The sequence below is a fragment of the Lithobates pipiens genome, unplaced genomic scaffold (genome assembly GCF_037356315.1).
Source record: "Lithobates pipiens isolate NorthernLeopardFrog02 unplaced genomic scaffold, aLitPip1_a1.2 Scaffold_8, whole genome shotgun sequence".
In the NCBI taxonomy this organism is placed as follows: Eukaryota; Metazoa; Chordata; class Amphibia; order Anura; family Ranidae; genus Lithobates; species Lithobates pipiens.
The window spans coordinates 501,299,218-501,322,077 of record NW_027507903.1 but is presented as its reverse complement, the minus strand read 5'-3'; the positions used below and the strand labels follow the sequence as shown (position 1 = coordinate 501,322,077).

At 45.6% G+C, this 22,860-nt stretch overlaps 1 protein-coding gene across 1 annotated transcript in view; it reads right to left on the bottom strand.

Annotated features, from left to right (window-relative positions):
* CHRM2 (cholinergic receptor muscarinic 2) overlaps positions 1 to 22,860 on the bottom strand; it is a 269,353-nt gene that overhangs the window by 5,710 nt on the left and 240,783 nt on the right. The window lies entirely within an intron of this gene.

Genomic DNA, 22,860 nt, shown 5'->3' with positions numbered 1-22,860 from the left:
TAAATGCCTTTATCCTGACAGGAGAAAAGCAGCATGTTTTTGCAATTGTGTTTAGATGCATTTATGCTTGTCAAACGCTTGGGTGTTTATTCATTTATTCTGGCCATTGAAATGAATGAACACCCAAGTGCTTGACACACCTAATGCTTAAGCACGTTAGGCGTGACAGGCTTTTTTTCTGCCAAAAAGCTGCAGCCCAAGAACATGCTGGCAGTTGGTTTTTTCTGTCACTAAACGAATGTAAACGTCTATGTGTGCAGGGACACTCAGGCTAACATTGAGGTGAGTTTAGAGGCAGAAAAAAAAAAGCAAGATGCCTCTTAAAACACCCAATGTGCATGAGACCTATAAGGTCCAGTCTGAGCGACTACCAGGGGCAGGTAGCTTGCACCTCGTTCTCTCTGCAAAGGATATGAGCTTGGTTGAACTGTAGATATCAGTCTTCTAAAACCTGCCTCAAAGTACAAACATTTCCAAGGCTCTTGGTAAGATAGCAGCTTTAACCACCCATCCCTTCATCTGATATTAATGAGTTTTGGCACAAAGACAAACATAAGCTGCATAGTTTGTATTGCAAGGGCCCCTAGCATTACACACAGACTGCTTACAAGCTAAACCTCCTTTGTGAAGAAATAGGTTAGTGTACAGCCCTAACCAATCACACTATCCCCCTGGTTTACTGCAGGAGCATAACTGTTGTACATAGCATTTACTAGGCCCTAGGATCCTATCTAGGCTTGCTTGTGGATGATCTGCCTCTTCATAAACCATATTTGCATCCTCTTACTCCACCAATCTCCACACACCAAATTTTGCTGGGTTGGTTCTTGTCCATAAACCTATCACAAGACTCAGTATGAGCATGGGAAGAAAAGAGGCTACCTTTGATGAAAACCAAAATGATTAGTAGATCCAAAGATGAAGACAGGTAGTCAAACGTTGACCTTTCCTAAAAAAAAAAACTGATTTGGCCCTTCCCCAACCCAAGTGCTACATGTTCATAATGATAACAAAAAGGAAAGGGTCAGATCAAGCTTTAATGTGGTAAAATTATATTTGTATATAACATTTGTACTTCTGGATGTTTTTATAATTTTGAAATGTAGAAGGCAACTTCTGTCTAGGGCCCATTCAAGTATTGAGTCAGCCTATTCATTATAAATTGGATACCAATGCACCACAATTCTGCCAAAATTACACATGGTTTGTTTTGTAGCACACCTCGGTCTACAGCTTTGTGTTGTACTGCAATACAAGTGCTGTTAAATGAGGTATTAACGAATACAGAGCTGCATTTGTTTTTGTCATTTATATCTACCTGGGGTTCAGCTCTATCTCTTTTTGCCCCCTTCTCATATAACCTAAGTCTTCACTGTCCTGGCTGAATCCGTGCATTAGTGCCCCACAGATTTCTTTGGGCTATGTCCTGAGAATAGAGACAGTCCCAAGTCTATGGGGCTCTAATGTGCAGTTGTGCTCAGGACCGTTAATAATTGCGGTGCTGGATGCAAACAAACATCAGAGTTGTGTCTGTAGGATTTAAGTAAAAATTAATCTGTGGAGGGTGGGCTAGGTTTGGTCAATCTGCACTCAATCTTTCAGAAAATCCAAATTCATAATTTCTTCAGGATTTCTTCTTTTCTCCTTTAAGAAAATCCATATTTGTAATGTCTTCAGTATTTTTTTTTCCTTCCTTTGAAACTCTATTTTAAAATGTGTTCATGAAGCAACAGACTGTATTAACGTTTGTCCCACTCTAGTTTCACTTTGCAGCTGGCAAAGGTTACTGCACCACATGAATTTTATTAAAGGGAAGTGGCATAAGTTGGCTCATCACAGGGGTCTTGCAGAGAGTCTGCAGTTGACTGAAGCCATGTACCAGGGTGAGCTATATTCATCTTTACTACATAACACAGTGGGAAGTGTTGGCAGCTACTGGTGTGAACAGATTTCAAAAGAGGAGAAAAATGATTTCACTAATATACTTGCAATTCAAAGACATGGCCAACGTCACCCCTTACTATGTACCATCTGAAGGGAAGCTGAAGAACTACCTTTTGCAAATGATTGTAAAGTTAATCTGTCTGTTTTCCACTTAAGCCCCATACACACGATCGGACTTTCTGACAATAAAACCGTGTAATTTTGTTTGAAGGATGTTGGCTCAAACTTGTCTTGCATACACATGCTCACACAAATGTTGGTCAACAATTACGAACGTAGTGACATACTTTATGTACTACGTGGTTTTTCAGCTCTTTAGCACCACCCTTTGGGCTCCTTTTGCTAATTTCGTGTTAGCAGAAGTTTGGTGAGAGTTGATTTGCGCTTTTCATTTTGTGCTTTTCAGTTCATTTCTAAACAGCCGTTCATCAACCAGACATGTTGCGGAATCAAGATAACGTGTTATTTATTATTGGCCTTGGGGTTATTGCTTTGACATTATTTTTTTGGTTGAATAATGATTTGATTTGGTATATTTTATATATTTTTGGATGCATAGAATGGACTTTTTGGTTAAGTTCTATTGGCAGATAGCATGTCTATTTTTTTTTTTTTTTAATGCACAATAAAAAAAATGTGGAAAATAATATTTAGTTATGTGTTTTACTTCAAATAACAGCTTGGAAGTAGGCAGTTACAGTTTAAAAAATACAACGTAAAATTGACAAGGGACAGCAACATAGTTGTATCTTTGATCTGAAAAACTACGGGATAATGGTGCTGTGGTTTCTTGCACAAATAAAAAAAAAATATTATTCTTGATATCACTAGAAAAAAAAGCCTTTGAAAATTAGTTTGCAATAACGCCATCAGTATCACCAACAAAGCAGCTTCATTGTTGTCCCATTAAAGAAGAAGAGGATTGTGTGCTGCATTTGGAGATTTCATAATTTGCCACATCACAAATGTCAATTCTCCATTACAAACGCTGATTTACAAGACCGACCGTTTGTGCTTCCGAGCATGCGTGTTTGTACTTTGGACTTTTGTCCGACAGACTTGTGTACACACGATCTGAAAATCCAACAGCATATATTTTTTGGAGGAAAAGTTGAAGACATGCTAGCCAACATTTGTTGGCAGAAAGTCTGACAACAATTGTCCGGTGGAGCATACACACAGTCGCATTTTCCGCCAACAGCCTGACATCCAACATTTCCCATCGGAAAATCCAATCGTGTGTACGGGGCTTTAGATTCACATTTACTTTTTTATTGAAAAGAAGTTACCAAATTCTTCATGCTTTTGTAGTGAACGGTGAACGACCAATGGTGTACCTAGCATATTTGACACCGATGTGGAATGTTTCCCCTTTCTCGTCCTCTGTGTACAAAATTATTTTCACTGATAACTATGAAATGTAACTAATACTAATATCATTAAAAAGAGAGACAGGGGAATTGTTATTTAGTAAAACACTAGGGGAGAGATTCAGTGGCGTAACTAGAACCTTCAGGGCCCCGATGCAAGAAACCATGAAGGGCCCCCCTGAACCCCAGCCGGGGGGGGACTCTGGCTGGGGAGAACAGACATCGGACTGAGTGGCAATGCATGGAGCAGGAGAGGGGTACTCTGAGGAGCCGGCCGAGGACACAGGTCATGCGGGGAATGCACAACTAAAGAGCAGCCAGTGCGATAGTCAAGCATGGAGCTCTGCTAGTCACCCTCCACCTCCAGCCACCCGTGTGCATGGTGCACTGGTACCCCTAGCTGCCTATGCTGCTGCCGGCCATATGTAGAGGGGGCTGCATGGGCCCCCTGCATCACAGGGCCCAGTTGCGGTCGCGACTGCTGCACCCCCTATACTTACGCCCCTGGGGAGATTGACTAAAACAGGTGCACACAGAATCGGGTGCAGTTGTGCATAGTAACCAATCATCTTCTAACCTCAGCTAGTTCAATTAAGCTTTGACAATAAAACATAGAAGCTGATTGATTAGTATGCAAAGCTCCAGACTCAGTGTGCACCAGTTTTAGTAAATATCTCTCTCTTTATTTATGCAAAAAAAAAAAATTAAAATTTTTAAAGGGTTCAGTTAGTTTAGTTTTGGATATAGCAGGGTAAGGTTAGACCCTATGTTATTTTTATTGATGTCTACGTCTATCTTCTCTATTTGTCCTGGTGCCACTGAGATGAAAAGTAATTAGAAATTCAAAAAGTTGTCACGAAAGCAAAAAGTCAGAGAAAATAATCAAATTGGGGCAAATGTTTGGTAACAACTAAGAAAATAATTGTTTTTACTTTGGGGAGATTTACACTCATTTTATATATACTGTAATGTCTCCAGTACAGGAAATGAAGGGGAATCCACCCAGTGAGACATGGAAAGCAGAAGATAACCCCCACCTGCATCCAAAAGAATTAAAAGTTTTGACTATAAATACAGTTTAATAGTGGGGTAACATGGGGATAATAGTGGCATGCGTAAAAGACTGTCCCTGAGTTAGCCTCATGGTTCAAAGTCTTTTATTTTATATATATATATATATATATATATATATATATATATATATATATACATATATTGTTTTATAATATTTTTTGGTTCTCCAGTATGGATGAGTGAATTAGCAATTATCCACCTTTGGATCTGCCCAGTTTCTGCAATCCGCCTACACTGAGGATAACTCCATCATCTACCAACTAAAGCCCCAAAAGACGGTAGTAATGTAAAAATTGTAAGTCACTATCATAGACTTGATAGATGACTACATTGTCCACCCAAAGCCAATCCAATCAAGCATTGAATACATTTGGGAGAGACTGCAACAACGTTGACAGGGTCTGTCTCCTTGGGACTGTTCCTTTGTAAAATCAAGCCTTTCGGGAGTTATATGAATGTTATTTGTCCCTATCCTATCACATTGAAAAGATTTCCCCTGAGCTGTGAAAGTCTTGCAATCTGAAGTATTTTAGACATATGACACTTTTTAGCGCCCCTCTAGGGGTAAGCAGAAAGCAGAATACATTGGAAAACAGCTCATCCATTTATGAAGCTGACCCAATTTTATAATATACCTTCACTGAAGATTGCTCCATCATCTGCCACTGAATCCCTCAATCGGCTGCCATAAAGACAGAAAAAGGAAGTACCAGTCATAAACTTCATGGATGAGTGAGTGTCCCTCAACACAGGCACATCATAACAATGTATGCTGATCTACCCCACAATCTTCTAATCTTAGGTATCTTCTCCATATTTCTAGAGCTTCCTAACTACAACAGAACAGAGCCCAGTTGTCTAAAGGGACAAATGCAGTGTTCCATCAAATGTATGCTTACCCTAAGCTGTTTTTTTTTTTTGCTGATTGGAAACACAGGACCAGATGATTCATTGTCCTAACTTGTAAAAATGTTGTCAGTAGTTACAACAATGGTGGATGTCCACTGTGCAAAGAAACAAGTTCATTGGGGTTTGTTTTACGTCTAATGTTATTTTACCAAGGAAGACTTTTGTCTTGTCCTTGTTGGAAACACTCACTGCACTTATAGCATGTTGGGCCTGCAGGCAGAGTTGTCCATTTTACCTCTGTTACCTGCAGTATCTCACCAATAAGCAGGGCTTTTTTTCAGCAGGAACGCGGGAGTTCCCGCACCTCCAGCATTGAATGTATGTAATGGCAAGGGATTCAGGTTCTATTGATGCTAGCTGCTGGGGGGATTTATTGTCACTGTAGGGGATCTATTTGTGCGGGGCGGGGGGTGCCTATTATTGCTAAGGAGGTCTATTGTTGCTGGTGGGGGATCTACCATTGCTGGGGGTGGATATTATGTTGCTGGGGAGGGTCAGTTGTTGCTGGAAGGGATCTTTAACAATCAACTGCTTTTTATAATGTAATTTAATTTGTTGACCTAATGCAAAAGGCCTTAAAGTGGTAGTAAACATCAGACATAAAAAATAAATAAAGCACAGAGAATGTTTCCTCTCCATTCTCTCATCTAGCTGCATGACTCATTCCCAATAGATTAAAGTAATTGTAAAATTGTAATTTTTTTTGTACTAAAATAACAAATGTGACTGACTTCTGCTCTGTGCAGTGGTTTTGCACAGAGCAGCCCCAATCCTGCTTCCTATGAGGGTACCCATGCATGCTCGATCCTGTGTGACTATTCAGACACACAGTCCAGCTCGGCCCTGCTCTCCAAGCCAGTGAGAGTGGGGAGAATAGCTTCTGCACAGCGCTGGATCAGGATTGTGCCCAGTGAGTATGGGGGGGGGGGGTGACTTGGGGGAACTACTATTAAAACGTTTTTTTACCCTAATGCATAGAATGTCTAAGGCCGCGTACACACGGGCGGACTGTTCGCCCAACCTTGTCCGCTGAACAGTGTTTGGGCGGACAGTCCGCTCGTGTGTGGGCTTTCAGCGGACAGTTTCAGCGGACAGTTGGACGGACAAAGTCTTTCGGAAATTCCGAAAAACTGTCCGCTGAAACTGTGTTTGAGCGAACAGTCCGCCCGTGTGTGGGCCTGTCCGCTGTACTTTCGAAATGAGCGGACTGTTCCCGCTCGGAAAGTCCGCCCATTTCGAGCGTGTACAGGTAGGCGGGGCCCGCGAAGGAGACGTCGCGGGCTCCGCCGCCTGGAATGGGCTTAAAGGGGAACCCCAACGCCGAAAAAAATCGGCGTGGGGGTTCCCCCAAAGTCCACACCAGACCCTTGTACGAGCACGCTACCCGGCCGGCCAGGAAAGGGGGGCGAGCGAGCGCGCCCCCCCTGCTGAGCCGTACCAGGCCGCGTGCCCTCAACATGGGGGGTGCCTTGGGGAAGGGGGGGCCGCGCAGCCCCCCCACCCCAAAGCACCTTGTCCCCATGTTGATGAGGACAAGGGCCTCTTCCCGACAACCCTGGCCGTTGGTTGTCGGGGTCTGCGGGCGGGGGGCTTATCGGAATCCGGGAGCCCCCTTTAAGAAGGGGCCCCCGGATACCGGCCCCCCACCCTATGTGAATGAGTATGGGGTACAATGTACCCCTACCCATTCACCTGTGAAATAAAGTACAAAAAAAAACACAACACAGGGGAAAAAATATTTTATTGCACAGCTCCGGGGGTCTTCCGTCTTCGGGGGTCTTCTCGCCGGACTCCTCCGCTATGTGTGTGTAGCTCTTTTACTAGCGGAGGAGTCCGGCTTTCTTCCTCCCCGCCGCCGGCCTCTTCTCCCGACTTCGGGGGTCTTGTCCCCCTCTTCGGTTCTTCTGCCGGGCCACCGCGCCTTCTTGTAGCTCTTTTACAGGCGGTGGCCCGGTCTTCTGTCGCCGCTGCCTTCCGTTCTTCTGTCGCCGCCTTCGGTTCTTCTGCCGGGCCACCGCGCCTTCTTGTAGCTCTTTTACAGGCGGTGGCCCGGTCTTCTGTCGCCGCTGTCGCTGTCGCCGTCGCCGCCTTCCGTTCTTGTTCTTCTTCTTGTTCTTCTTCTTCTTCTCCAGGCGATGTTGACACGTCGCTCCCTCCGGCCGGAATGCCAGGGACACGCTCCGCTGCCACTTATATAGTGACAATGGGGCGGTGTCACATGGTATATGTCACATGGGTTGGTCACATGGTGACCCCGCCCCCTTACGATGTCATAGTCCCCATGTGACATCAACCCATGTGACCAACCCATGTGACATATACCATGTGACCCCGCCCCATTGTCACTATATAAGTGACCGCACAGCGCGGCTCTGGCATTCCGGCCGGAGGGAGCGACGTGTCAACATCGCCTGGAGAAGAAGAAGAAGAACAAGAAAAAGAACAAGAACGGAAGGTGGCGACGGCGACAGCGGCGACAGAAGACCGGGCCACCGCCTGTAAAAGAGCTACAAGAAGGCGCGGTGGCCCGGCAGAAGAACCGAAGGCGGCGACAGAAGAACGGAAGGCAGCGGCGACAGAAGACCGGGCCACCGCCTGTAAAAGAGCTACAAGAAGGCGCGGTGGCCCGGCAGAAGAACCGAAGAGGGGGACAAGACCCCCGAAGTCGGGAGAAGAGGCCGGCGGCGGGGAGGAAGAAAGCCGGACTCCTCCGCTAGTAAAAGAGCTACACACACATAGCGGAGGAGTCCGGCGAGAAGACCCCCGAAGACGGAAGACCCCCGGAGCTGTGCAATAAAATATTTTTTCCCCTGTGTTGTGTTTTTTTTTGTACTTTATTTCACAGGTGAATGGGTAGGGGTACATTGTACCCCATACTCATTCACATAGGGTGGGGGGCCGGTATCCGGGGGCCCCCTTCTTAAAGGGGGCTCCCGGATTCCGATAAGCCCCCCGCCCGCAGACCCCGACAACCAACGGCCAGGGTTGTCGGGAAGAGGCCCTTGTCCTCATCAACATGGGGACAAGGTGCTTTGGGGTGGGGGGGCCGCGCGGCCCCCCCTTCCCCAAGGCACCCCCCATGTTGAGGGCACGCGGCCTGGTACGGCTCAGGAGGGGGGGCGCGCTCGCTCGCCCCCCTTTCCTGGCCGGCCGGGTAGCGTGCTCGGACAAGGGTCTGGTGTGGACTTTGGGGGAACCCCCACGCCGATTTTTTCGGCGTTGGGGTTCCCCTTTAAGCCCATTCCAGGCGGCGGAGCCCGCGACGTCTCCTTCGCGGGCCCCGCCTACCTGTACACGCGCTCGAAATGGGCGGATTTGCCTCCGCCTTACGTGGGCGAGTCCGTTCATTTCAAAAGTTGAGCGGACTGTTTGGCAAACAGTTCGTTGAAACAGTCCGCTCGTGTGTGGGCAAGTCCGCTCATGCAAATTTTGAGCGGACTGTTTGCCGAAACTGTTTGACGAACAAGGTTGGGCAAACAGTCCGCGCGTGTGTATGCGGCCTTAGGGTAAAAAATATTTTACCTTTACAACCACTTTAAGATGACAACAGAGCCTCCAGAGAGATAGCCCACTCCCTTCAGCACAAAGCATATCCTCAGCTCTCTGATCTCTGTGCTCAGTCTCCTGCTTTTGGCTACTGAGAGATGCTGTGTAAAATATATATTGTAGAAGACTGAAGAAAACAGATGGTTACAGATAAACAGGTGCAACTTATGTAGGATGATTTGTTTTAGCTCTGTTTCTCACCTGGGGCCAGTCACTTCACTGTGTATATGTAAGGGTTTACAACCACTTGCTTACTGGGCACTTAAACCCCCCTCCTGCCCAGACCAATTTTCAGTTTTCAGCACTGATGCACTTTGAATGACAATTGCGCGGTCATACAACACCGTACCAATGACATTTTTATAATTTTTTTCCCCACAAATAGAGCTTTCTTTTGGTGGTATTTAATTATAGCTGGGAGTTTTATTTTTTGCTAAACAAACAAAAAAAGATGCAAAAAAAAAATAAATAAAAAATCATGTTTAATAGTTTGTTATAAAATTTAGCAAACAGGTCATTTTTCTCCTTCATAGAAACGCGCTGATGAGGCGGCACTGGTGGGCACTGATAGGCTGCACTGGTGGGCACTGATAGGCTGCACTGGTGGGCACTGATAGGCTGCACTGGTGGGCACTGATAGGCACGGTTAAGGTGGCACCAATAGGCACAGATAAGGCGGTACTGATAGCACAGATAAGGCAGCACTGATGGGCACAGATAAGGCGGCACTGGTGGGCAAAGATGGGCGCAGATAAGATGGCATGGATGGGTGGCACAGATGGGCACGGATAGGTACCACTGATAGATGGGACTGATGGGCACTGATAGGTGGCACTGATAGGTGGCTCTGATAGGTGGCACTGCTGGGCACTGATGGGCACTGGTAGATGACACTGATGGGCACGGATATGTGGCATATGAGGTGCAGCACTGTTGTTGATGCAAATTGTGGGCACTGATAGGTGGCACTATGGGCACTGGTAGGTGGCACTATGGGCACTGATGGGTGGCACTATGGGCACTATTGGGTGGCACTATGGGCACTAAGGGGTGGTACTGATGGGTGGCACTTTTACTTTAATTAGGTTGCACTGGCAGGGGGCAGGTGGGCACTGGTGACTTGGCCGTGATCGGAACTGAAGTCCCTCTCGCGGCCGCCGGTGACCGGCTTTTATTTTTCTCCTCGTGCTATCAGTGCGACGAGGACAAATAGCCGATGACCGGCTCTGTTGTGATCACATGATCAGCTGTCATTGGAGGCAGCTGATCACGTGGTAAGGGGTCGGGATCGACCCCTTGCTCCGATCCATGATCAGGCGAGTCTCATAGACTCGCTTATCACTGAGCGCGCTCAGGCCGCTCGTGCACGGGACGACGTCAATAGACGTAGTCCTGGCAAAGTAGGTCTGCGCTGTAGCCGTCATTCGGCTATAGCGCGGATCTCAAGCGGTTAACCACTTGATTGCCATGCTATATTTGAAAGACAGCTATAGCATGGGTTTAATTTGCCAGGAGGGCGTACATGTATGTCCTCCCCTGCTTGCGTGCCCCCTGCAGCGTGCGGACAGTGCAGTCTGTGATTACCGAATCCTTGGGACTCGACTGATCACAGATTGGAGTAATGAATCTATGCCGGTTCCTTTACCATGTGATCATCTGTCAGCCAATGACAGCTGATCACATGATGTAAACAGAAGCCGGTTATCTTTTTTTTCCCCCTTGCACTTACCGTTTTTTGTAAATGGGACATTGGTCCCACACAGTGACAGCCACTGCTGCTAAACAGTGCCACCTACCAGTGCCAATCAGTACTGCTAAGCAGTACCCACCAGTGCCACCTATTAGTGCCCACTAGTGCCACCTATCAGTGCCCATCAGTCCTGCCAATCAGTACCTCACCAGTGCTGCCTATCAGTGCCCATTAGTGCAGCCTATCAGTGCCCTTCTTTTGTGCCTATCAGTGCCCTTCAGTGCCTCTTATCTGTACCATCTATCGGTATCCATCAGTGCAGCCTCATCAGTGCCTCCTGATCAGTGCCCACCAGTGCCACCTCATCAATGCTCATCAGTGCCACCTATTAGTGCCCATCAGTGCTGTCTTATCAGTGCAGTCTCATCAGCGCACATCAGTTAAAGAGAAAAATTACCTGTTTCTAAAATGTTATAACAAACTACGAAAACATTTTTATTTTTTATTTTTTTTATTTCAGACTTGTTTGTTGGGTACAGTTTAGCATGACTGCGCAATTGTCATTCAAAGTGTGACAGCTCTGAAAGCTGAAAATTGCCCTGGGCAGGAAGGGGGTATAAGTATCCAGTAAGCAAGTGGTTAAAGTAAATCCATGATCAGGCATTGGACATTCAAGCATTTACAGTACATGTTCTTAAAGAGACCCGTCCCCAACCTTAAAAATGAAGGAAAAGCAAACAATATCAAGTATTTTAAGCGTGCTTTCTTTCCATAAATTCACTTTTTATTCACTTGCAATGTGCAAGAGTGATTTCCTAAGCACAGCCCCCCGCCCCCTGCATGTCATAGCTCTCTTCTCCTTTGGAGGTGTCTAAATAGTCTCTGTGATGGTGCAGCTCCTTTTGCCTTTTTTCTCACCTCCCTACAAAGCCTTCTGTTTAGATGTCAGGGAAGGAGCAAAGAAAAATTCTATAAAGCGTCACTTGAGTGACAGCTGGGGCTGTGGATATAACTTCCAAGATGGCAGCAGCCAGTAGAAGACTCAGGGATTTTGTATATCTACACAAAGGAGGTTATACAGATAAATAACATGCATAAAATAGATTAAATGCATGTACAATGTTATGGGAAGATTTTTGGTGACACACATGTCCTGGTGACAGAATTTATTTAACAGGCAGTGAATGAGATTCCTCTCTCTTGAATGGAAGTGGGTTAAATGACGTTAGGCCTCATTCAACCTGGAAGAGGTAGTGAAGCTTTTCAGGACTGATGAGTCTGAGGGAGACAACACTGGAGTTTAGATGAGTATTAGCACCAGAGCTGCTTTTTAAATAGTTAGAACTAAGCTTTAAAATGTTCCCTCACTGACTTCTGTAGCTACAGGCATTGGGAATACATTCATCTTCATGTTCACAGCAGAAGAATTGATGCCAGGCAAGGGGGGACATGGTGAGCTGAGCTGCTAAATCACTAGCAGGACAGAGAGTCATTGCTGACAGGGGGAGCAAGGCAACCTGAGCTGCTGAGGCAAAGCTAGGAGGGGGGAGCTGACCTGCTTAGAGAAGAATCTGAATGACTTTAGTGTTTCTGCAGTGAACTTTGAGGATGAATTTCGCCAACGTGCCTGCAGCTAAAGATGGAAGTGAAGGCTCATTTTAAAGCTCACTTGCTTCTTAAAAATCCAGTAATAATTTATAGTCCTAAACCTGTGTGCAGATTCACTTAAAGGTGTCCATGGTCATAACATATTTTTCGTATGAATTTAAGGACTCTACATTGTACATCTATTGACATTATGCTATGTGTACAAATACCTTGCCAACCACGCGTAAGCAAAGCATTAGTAAGCATGGTTGTATTATCTTGACCAATTGCTATTGTTCCCCCAGCCAGCATGCTTGGTCAATGCACATTCAAATGACTAGAGGTGGTTCACACAGTAAGAAAAAGATTACCATTTGTTGCCTTTGTTGAAGGAATGTCATAGTTATTTCCATAAGAAGCTGAATATAATTTAACAAAGCACATGCTGTTAAGAAGGGGTGTTGCAGATATCTTTAGATTCGGTACTTCCCCGCACCTATACACCCTAACCTCCATTAGTCATTAATCCCCTCTGTTAACCCACACGGTGCGTGGGCCTGAAGAAACAAAAACTAAAACACTGAAGTCTATTTTCCAAAGTTTCCGATACGAAGACACTTGTTTTGTTTTGCTTTGTTATGTTTTACTATGAGTAGATTTTTGGTCTGCTCCCTTCCACCCATGTCAAGGAAACCAGTGAGAGACTGTTTCATTACAAAGATGAAAAACACAGACCTAGTTCTCTATGTCTACATCATAGTCACATAGACTTTTTAAAGAGGAAGTAAACCCTGATGAGTTTACTTCCTCTTTCATTCCCTGCAAAGGCAAAGCATAATGGACTACTATGCATCGCATAGTAGCCCATTATGTGTCACTTACCTGACACAGGAGCCAGCGAAGTCGCCGCTGTCCCCTGTAGTCCGCCGCATCCATCTTGTTGGTGGGGTCACGCAGCTCCGCCGCTGTCATTCGGCGAAGCCACGATTACATCACTCCCGCGCATGCGCACGGGAGTCGACACGCGCGGCAGCTCCATTCTTGGAAATGCCGCGCTCAGTGCGCCTGCGCGCCGCTGTCTACGGCGCATGCGCCGTAGACAGCGGTGCCCGTTTTCGGGCAAATATCTCCTAAACCATATAGGTTTAGGAGATATTGCTTGGACCTACAGGTAAGCCTTAATCTAGGCTTACCTGTAGGTCAAAGTGGTTTGTAAGGGTTTACAACCACTTTAAGGCTACTGATTTCCTGTTAGCGGCTGCGTCCGCATCTATTGTATACCTAATGTGACCTAAACAACTGTAACTGACTATGTAATGTTTTATTTACTTGTTTCGGCTTACTATTTTCAATAAAAATGTCATAAAAAAAAAAAAAAAGAAAAAAAAGAAGGGGTGTTGGAAAAGAACAGCATGTAATGTAAAGTCGCTTATATAAACTGACAATATAAATATATGCATTATACCTGTCTACCTAGCAGGTTGCACTGCAGTGTTATAATGTGTATTCTCTGTGGTAATGTAATAACAGGATATATTGTCTGTAACTAAGTGTGTGTACTTGTATCCTCCTTGTTCCTGTGTCATGTTTCTCAATGCTGTAAGACAGGGATATGCAATTAGCGCACCTCCAGCTGTTGCAAAACTACAAGTCCCATCATGCCTCTGGGTCATGTTTGTGGCTTCCAGAGTCTTGGTATGCCTCATTGGACTTGTAGTTCTGCAACTGCTGGAGGTCCGCTAATTGCATATCCCGGCTGTAAGATATAATCTAACATCCTCCATAAAAGTAAAGCCGTTTGCTGTATCCAAGAAGCTTCCAGCTTATGATTTCAATACTCCGCTAATAGCCAAATGGTGGTAGTTTCTCAACAAGGGTTCACCCAGACTCTATGGTTTATAAAAGAGCTTTATGTTAAAGCGGGTCACTTTGTAGGGTCTATCACCAACTTAGAAAAATGCAGATAAAAACACAGTAAAATCAAGTATACTAAAGCCCCGTACACACGAGAGGACTTATGTCCGACAGACATCCAAAGGAGTTCTGCCGGAGTTCTGACAGAGTTCTGATGGACTTTTCGACTGAGCGGACTTGGCCACACACAATCACACCAAACTCAGACGGATTCGAACGTGATGACGTACGACTGGACTCGAATAAGGAAGTTCATAGCCAGTAGCCAATAGCTGCCCTAGCGTCGGTTTTAGTCCGTCGGAATAGCATACACACGAGCGAATTTTTCGGAGGAACTGGGTCCGGCAGAGTTCCGGCGGAAAAATTTGAAGCATGTTCCATTTTCTAAAGTCCGTCAGACTTTTGCGAATCAAAAGTCCGTTGCAGCCCACACACGATCGAATAGTCTGACGGAATCATTCCGTCGGACTTTGGATGTTGAAAAGTCCGCTCGTGTGTACGGGGCTTAAGGGGTTGATTTACTAAAGGCAAAAATATTGTGCATTTTTCGAAGTGCAGTTGCTTCAGAGCTTAGTAAATGAGGTAAAGCTGCAATTTGCAAAGTATACCCGATCACACAGTGATCACAGTGCCTTTCTCAGCACTGAAGATGAATGAACAGGAGACAGATGCTCCTGTTCTTTTATAAACTGAGCAGAGGAAACATAGTTTCCTCTGCTCAGTTATCACAGGACACAGGAGCGATCTCCTGCGATTCGTTTCAGGTGCGATCTCGCTCCTGAAATACGGGAGACTCCCACACCTAGCAGGAGACTTGGAATGTCTGATTTCCTAGCACAACCCCTGCTTCCTTGCACATCATAGTCCTCTTCTCTTCTGAAAGTATCTAATTACTGACTGTGCTGCCAGCTCCTCTGCCTCTCCCATGACCTCCCTAAAAAAGCCTGTTATGTAAGCGGAATGAGCAAAGGTGAATACTATAGAATGTTACTTGAGTGACAGTTTTGAGTCTGCTGGGGATGCTGGTTTCACATCCAAGATGGTTGAGTCCAGCAGCAGTCTCAGGCCCTTTAAATGTCTACACAAAGGAGGCTTTTACAAGTAAATAGCATATATAAAACAAGTTAAACACACATGTGGTATATCATGTGAAATAATAAAGTACACTCCATGGAAACTGTTGACTTTTTCAACATTTGACCAGGCAAACATTAGATGTTGATTCAAATAGTATGTAGCACCCTCCTGGTGTAGAGCAGGCTTTAGGTAAATTTACTTGGGCTCCCCTGTAATCAGTGGAGCAGGAGGTTAATTATTTGGGCAGCTCAGTGTTTTACAGGCTGCTGCTCTGTTACTTTCCCCTGTCTTCTAGAGGATTTTAGAAGTATAGGGAGAGGAAGAACAGAGCAGGCAACCTAAATGTTTATGGAATTCCTGCCAGTCTCTGGGGAGGTGTCCCCAGAAGGTGGCGAGAAACCCCATAAATAGTCCAGGGTCTGAGCAGCAAAGGGCAATGTTCTTGGGTCCAGTCCTGCCTGCAGGAGGAATCAAGTTGGGTCTGGAGAAAGCCAGGAGGAAGTAGAGTCCACTTCTCCCTCACTAGAAAGAGCCTGGTGGATATTGGCAGGAGGCAACCGATGATCCTGTGGCTATGTGAGTAGATGACCCCAGTGCTGAGGAAAAATTACTGTGTGTAGATTTTTTTACTCTGGGAGGAGTAAAGGGCACCAGCAACATAGAGATCCTGTGGGAAATTCAGTGTGTGCAGTGCTGCCAGCAGGTTCATGCAGTGCAGACAGTAGTTCTGTGCAGTGCAACCAAAAGTTGAGGAGTCCTGAAATTATCCAGGTCTACCTTTTCTGGGGTATCCCACTCTCCCTGTCCCTATTACAGTTCATTGTTCCAATAAAAAACCCTCTAGACTGTTTTCTGAGCCAGTGGAAGAATGAAGAAAATGTGGTGTGCCTGGCTATGTGTGCGCTAAGTGGGGAGATAGGACGGCATTCATCAGCGGCTCTTACGGGGGTGAGTTGCAAATGCCTGGAGATAAAGGTGACACATTAGAACAAACGACACATAAAATTGACATGGAGTGTTTATTTTCACGATCTAAGATAACAAAAATGCAGATACGTCATGTGAAAAAAGTAAGTACACCTCTACAGTTACTACCACTTCAAAGCTATGAAATTGCAATTTAATGTTCCAGATTAGGTGCCCATGATTAGGACTGCCTTAGGGAGTGTTCAGGTGGAACCTGTCTTATTTAAACCTTAGTCATCAAGGGTCTGGGAGACACAGACAGCAACAAAACAAAAGCCCTCTCACAGTCTCTATTGTTCCTAGTGGCCCATTGTCACCAGGAGAAAGAAGTTATGCTTAATCCAATATTTTGAGCTGTCACAGTATGAGGAAAAGAAGATAAATCATCCAATAAATAAGCAAACTGACAATTGTAGCCATTCCCCATGTAAAAATGTAAATGTAATGTAAAATGTAAAAAATCAATTGGTGCTGAGGCCAAATAATTCAATTTTAGCCTCATCTGACCATAACACCTTTTTCCACGTGGCCTCAAAATATTCAAGGTGCGTTTAAGGTGGTCAGATGAGACCAAAACGTCATTATTTGGCCTCAACACCAAACTCTCTGGCAGAAATCCAATACAGCCCACCATCCAAATAACACCATTCCTACAGTAAAGCATGGAGGTGGTAATACCCTGTTATGGGAGTGTTTCTCTGCAGCAGGGACTGGAGCACTTGTCAGGATAGAAGAAAAATGGATGGGATAAATACCATCAAATTCTTGAGGAAAATCTGCTGCCCTCTGCCAGAAAGATGTCCATGGGAAGAAGGTTTTCCTTCCAACATTTCAAGGACCCAAAGCACACAGCAAAAATAACCACACAGTGGTTGAAGGAGAAAAAGGTGAATGTCATTGCATGGCCTAGTCAGAGCCCAGACTTAAACCCCATTGAAAATCTGTGGAATGACTTGAAGACTGCAGTACACAAACAGTCACCAATTTAACTGAACTTGAGCAGTTCTGCAAAGAAATATTGCAAAGTCTAGATGTGAAAAGTTAGTTACATCCCAACAGACTAAAGGCTGTAATTAAAGCAAAATGTGGTTCAATGAAATACTAACAGAAGAGGGGTGATCCTTTTTCCAACTCAGTGATTCTGTTTTTAATTTTTTTTATTTTTTCTGACATGTTGGTGTTCTATCTTTCACTTAGATGTTATAAGTTGCACTAGTAAATAAAGCTGGAAAAAATAAAAAACTGTCTGTCTTAATTTCAGGCTACAAAGCAACAAAAGGTGATTATTTTAAAGAGGGGGGGGGGGGGGGTACTCCTTTATTTAATATTCAAATTATACGTTAGTAAAGATGACAGTAGAAAACAAAAGAAGTGATCTTCCATACCTAACATGAAAAGAGGGCAACAAGGTTTGGTGTGTCTGTCTGCCAAAAATAAGTCAGAGACAGAGAATTACACAGACAAACTACTGGCAGCTATTTGAGCTAAACACTCCAGCAGGAGGCAGAAAAAAAAAGAAGAAAAACAATACAACACAGACACTTCCACAATAAGATCCATGCTAATGAGGTTCCACGGACAGAGCGTTTCCTTCACCGAGGCCCTCTGGCACCCTTCAAATCACCTTTATACAAACTCATCTCCTCTCAGAATAATTACATGTGCAGCCAAGGCAGCAATAATGATGAAACTGTCTCCATTGCCTGCAAACCGCAAATTCCTCCAGCAGATATGATTATACTGAACAGGAGTTTAGCACGTCGGAGGGGTTTAAAGGGCCTGCAAACAGATGGTTATGTCAGTCTTATGTACACTGCAATTTTTTTGTTTCTGTTTTATTTGTAGCTGATGAAAACGACCCAAAGAAAAATTGCTATGAAATAACAGTTTGGAATTGAAAGGGAATGCTCCAATTTAAAGGGCATTTTAAGTTGACCCTGAGACCAGGATATGCACATGTATACTTATCGAGCAGTAGATCAGCTTAACAACACGCCTTTACTGACCTTTATAGCTGCAGGCATTATGGTGTTTTCTCAGCGGCTCAGCCCCTCTCCAAGCAGTGATTCCCCAGCTCAGCTCACTCTGCTCCCTAACTTTCCCTGCTGGCCCTCCCAGCTAGGGCTGGAACAAGGGGTGGGCCGAAGGGGTGGCTGCCCTGGGCACTGTGGTATCATGTTGGGAATTTGGAGGGTGGCAGGGAATAAGAATAGTTCTAGGGAGTGTGTGCTAGGAATGGTAATTTGGGGGGGGGGGGGGGGTTGTGTTGGGAAGGGGGATGGGGAGAATGATTTATGCTAAGAGGGGGAATTTGGAGGGTTTATGCTAGAAGAGGTGATATGATAAAGGGGGAAGGAATTTGTGCTAGAAGGGAACATTTTTATGAGGGAAGAATTTGCGCTAGTAGGGATGATTGATGGGTGGAGGGATTTATGCAAGGAGGGGGCATTTGCGGGGGGCATTTGTTCTATGAGGGGGACCGGGGAGAGAATTTGTGCTGGGAGGGGGGATTTGGAGTGGGGGGAGAGGATTTGTGCTGGGAGGGGGATTTAGAGTGGTGGGAAAGGATTTGTGCTAGGAGGGGTGATTTTTGGGGGGGGGGGGGAATTAATTGTGCTGAGGGGATGTGGAAGGAGAGACGATTCAAGCTTGGAGGTGGGATGGGGCAAAGATATGTGCTGGCAGGGGGATTTCAACAGAGGAGCAGATTTGTACTGGGAGAAGGGGGAATCAATGCTTAGGGGGTAAGCATGCAGATTAGTGCTCAATTTCTTTTGTGGGGGGATTTTTGCTGACATGTATGATGCTCATACATCTAGGGGGCACAGTTTGATGTGTATGCCCTGGGCTGTAGAAGACCTTGTCCTGGCACTGCTCCCAGTAGTGACGTAACAGCTCAGGTCTTCCTGTTTCCATTAGAGCAGTGACTCAACAGCTTAGCTCTCCCTGCTCCCCATCTCAGCAGTGGCTCAGCAGTTCAGCTGACTTTCCTTCCCCTCCCAGCAGTGGCTCAACTGCTCAGCATCTCATCTTCCCACTCTCTGTGGTGATGTGATTTGCCTGTCTTCAAGTCTTCCAATTTTCATTATAAACACAGAACTCGGGGGGCGGCTCAAGGTGTGCTCTGCTGCTGATACAATGACTTGAACAGTTTCAGTGTGCTGCTGTGAGCTTTAAAGTAGATGTAAACCTGATTCATGAAGTTTGAGCTGGGCACATATATCTGCAGTGTTATCTTATCATTCTTCAAAGCACTAAGTCCCGTGTCTTTCTCCTGCTCCATTATTCAGTTATCAGCATGATAACTTCTGACAAGTTTTCCATAAACTGTGATAAAACCAGCCTGAATTTTGTGTCGGTGAGGTTCCTAGAAATAGATTAACAGGGAGATTGCTGTGTGACTGGACAGCTCTGCTAGTCTCTGCGGAGGGTGGGGGGGGGGTGGCCTTTTCTCCAATCAGCTGTCTTGGGTGTATGCCCAAACTTCACTTCCAGTACTCTGGGCCATCTTTAATATTGATTGGGCCCTGGGCAAAAATTTGCTTAGGGCCCCCTCCCCCCATGCAATTTCGCTCTCCACCTTCTCTGAGACATACAATAAATAGCAGCTAGACTTAAAATCAGTTTACTGTATCAGATCAGGCAGCGATTGCGATTGGTTGGTAGAGGTTACAGCATATCATTACTGCTTACTGACTGGTTGCTAGAGGTTACAGCACTCCTTAAGGCTCACTGATTAGTTGCTAGAGGTTACAGCACATGATTTCGGCTTGTTGATTGGCTGCTAGAGATTACTGTACAGTAATACTGCTCACTGGTTGCTATAGGTTACAGCACATCATCTCCTCACTGCAGGGGGCATGATATACATATGAATGCTGCCTTATTTACATATCAATGCTGTTGGCCTCAGCTATTTACATATGCATGTCACTGCTATTTACATATGAATGCTGGTTATTTACATGTAAACACAGGGTCTGCAGGTGAGTCATCTGTACACAACAACAGGACTAAAACCTCAAGGGACAAGGGAATGTAAACTGGGATAGTTGGCAAGGATGAGGCAGCTGCTTTGGGCCCCACAACAATGACAGGGCCCAGGGCAGCTGCTCCTTTTGCCCTGCCTTAAAGACGGCCCTGCCAGTACTCAACAGGAAGAAAAAATCTCTAACACGATGTGAACTTTCTAAAGAATATATAAAGCTGAAGACAGCAGATACACAAATGCAACTTTTGTAGGGAAATTTGTTTCATCTTTGTGCATCATCTGAGGCTTTTCAGTTCAGTAAGTATATGTGAGGGTTTACATTCACTTTAAGGATGAATTGCTCCATATTACCTGCAGCTACAAATGTCAGTGCTGGTTTGTTTTAAAGCTCATTTACTGCTTGTTAAGAATATGTAAATACTGAAATGTCCTTGAAACCTGAAAACAGAGTTTCTGCTACCACACCCCTTTTTTTTCACAATAAAGACCACACCCCTTTTTTAGTACACCCTCCTCCACCTATACATGTAACATACTGGTAAAAATGTGTCTACTCATCTAACATCTCACCAGGGTTGGTTCATCTGCAGCTCCTCAAATTCTTCAGTAGAAAGGAATGGAGGTCATGTGCCTCGAACCACTCGAATTATGTACTGTATATACCATACCTGGCCAATGCCTCTGGAATTTGGAAGTCGTTTAAGTAGACACTGTTACACCTGTGATCTCCACTTGCTACTGTGACGTCACGAGAAGTCGCCCATGTCCAGTAGTTGATTTCTCTTCAGAATGCATCAGGCCAGCTGCTCAGCAAGAGACTTGGAAGCAAGTAGAGATCAGCCAGGTATAATATATACATAGTTACATTGGTCCAAGCTGGGAAAATGTAACTATGTAAAAATATACCATGACTGGAATTCTTCTTTAACCACTTGCCGACCGCCGCACGACGATGTACGTCGACAGAATGGCATGGGCAGGCATAAGGGCTTACATGTACGTCCTTGCCTGCCCGCCGGTCGGGGGCCCGATCGGGCCCCCGCCCGGTGCCTGCGGCGGTCGGTATTCGTTCGGGAGCGATCCCGGACGAGGGGACGGCCATTCATTCATGGCCACCCCCTCGCGATCGCTCCCGACGAATGAAAATGTCCCGTGACATCACTTCCTCTCCTGTAATGTAAACACAGGAGAGGAAGTGATGTATTCTCTCCTCCGTGTCGGTATTTTTCGTTCCGGCACCGAGGAGAGAGGTTCGGTGAGTTGCACCAACACACCACACATACAGTAGAACATGCCAGGCACACTCACACCCCCCTTTACCCCCCGATCACCCCCCAATTACCCCTGCCCCCCCCAGTCACAGTGACACCAATTGCTTTTTTTTTTTTGCATTGGTGTCATTTGTGACTGTAATAACTGTTAGGGCAGTTAGGGTTAGCCCCCTTTAGTTCTAATGTGCCCCCCTAACCCCCCCAATAAAGGTTTAACCCCGTGATCACCCCCCGTCACCAGTGTCACTAAGGCTGGGTTCACATTGCAGCGGTTTATGAGAACGAATGTGATTCGCACCGCACTGCAGTGCAAATCACATCCGATCTCTGTGCGATTCGAGTTCAGCCATACAGATAGTATGGCTGAATTCGTGTCGCACCCGCCGCACCCGCCGCAAATTCGCACGGGACCCTTTTTTTGGCCCGCAGCAGAATCGGATCGCATGGGTGTTCACACCATGCGATCCGAGTTTGCAGATCGCACTGCGATATGCGAACTGATCTGGGGGTGTCATTAACATTTCACTGACACTCCCAGCAGTTCGCATAGGGCAGTGTGAACTGCCGCCGGGAGGCATGCGATGCGGGAACCCGCCGCGGATTCATGGCGTTCCCGCATCGCTCCAGTGTGAACCCAGCCTAATAAACGATAGTTTTTCTGATCGCTGTATTAGTGTCACAGGTGACGCTAGTTAGGCAGGTAGGTATTTAGGTTCGCCGCAGCTTTTTATAGCGCCAGGGACCCCCATATACTACCGCATAAAGCCCCCTGATTGCCCCCTAGTTAACCCTTTCACCAGTGATCACCATATAACTGTTACAGGTGACGCTGGTTGGTTAGTTATTTTTTTATAGTTTCAGGGCACCCGCCATTTATTACCTAGTCTCACTAGTGTACCCCTAAATTTAGGGGTGTCTACTTTCCAAAATGGGGTCATTTGGGGGGGGGGTTTGTGCCATCTTGGCATTTTATGGCCTTCAAAACTGTAACGCCCTTAGAAAGCCTGAAGGCGGTGCTTGGTTTTCGGGGCCCCGTACGCGGCTAGGCTCCCAAAAAGTCCCACATATGTGGTATCCCCGTACTCAGGAGAAGCAGCAGAATTTATTTTGGGGTGTCATTTCACATATGCCCATGGCATGCGTGAGCAATATATCATTTAGTGACAACTTTGTGAAAAAAAAAAAAAAGTTTGTAATTATCCCGCAACTTGTGGCAAAATATAAAATATTCCATGGACTCAACATGCCTCTCAGCAAATAGCTTGGGGTGTCTACTTTCTAAAATGGGGTCATTTGTGGGGGTTTTGTGCCATCTTGGCATTTTATGGCCTTCAAAACTGTAATAGGTAGTGAGGAGTGAAGTCAAATATTTACGCCCTTAGAAAACCTGAAGGCGGTTCTTGGTTTTCGGGGCCCCGTACGCGGCTAGGCTCCCAAAAAGTCCCACATATGTGGTATCCCCGTACTCAGGAGAAGCAGCAGAATTTATTTTGGGGTGTCATTTCACATATGCCCATAGCA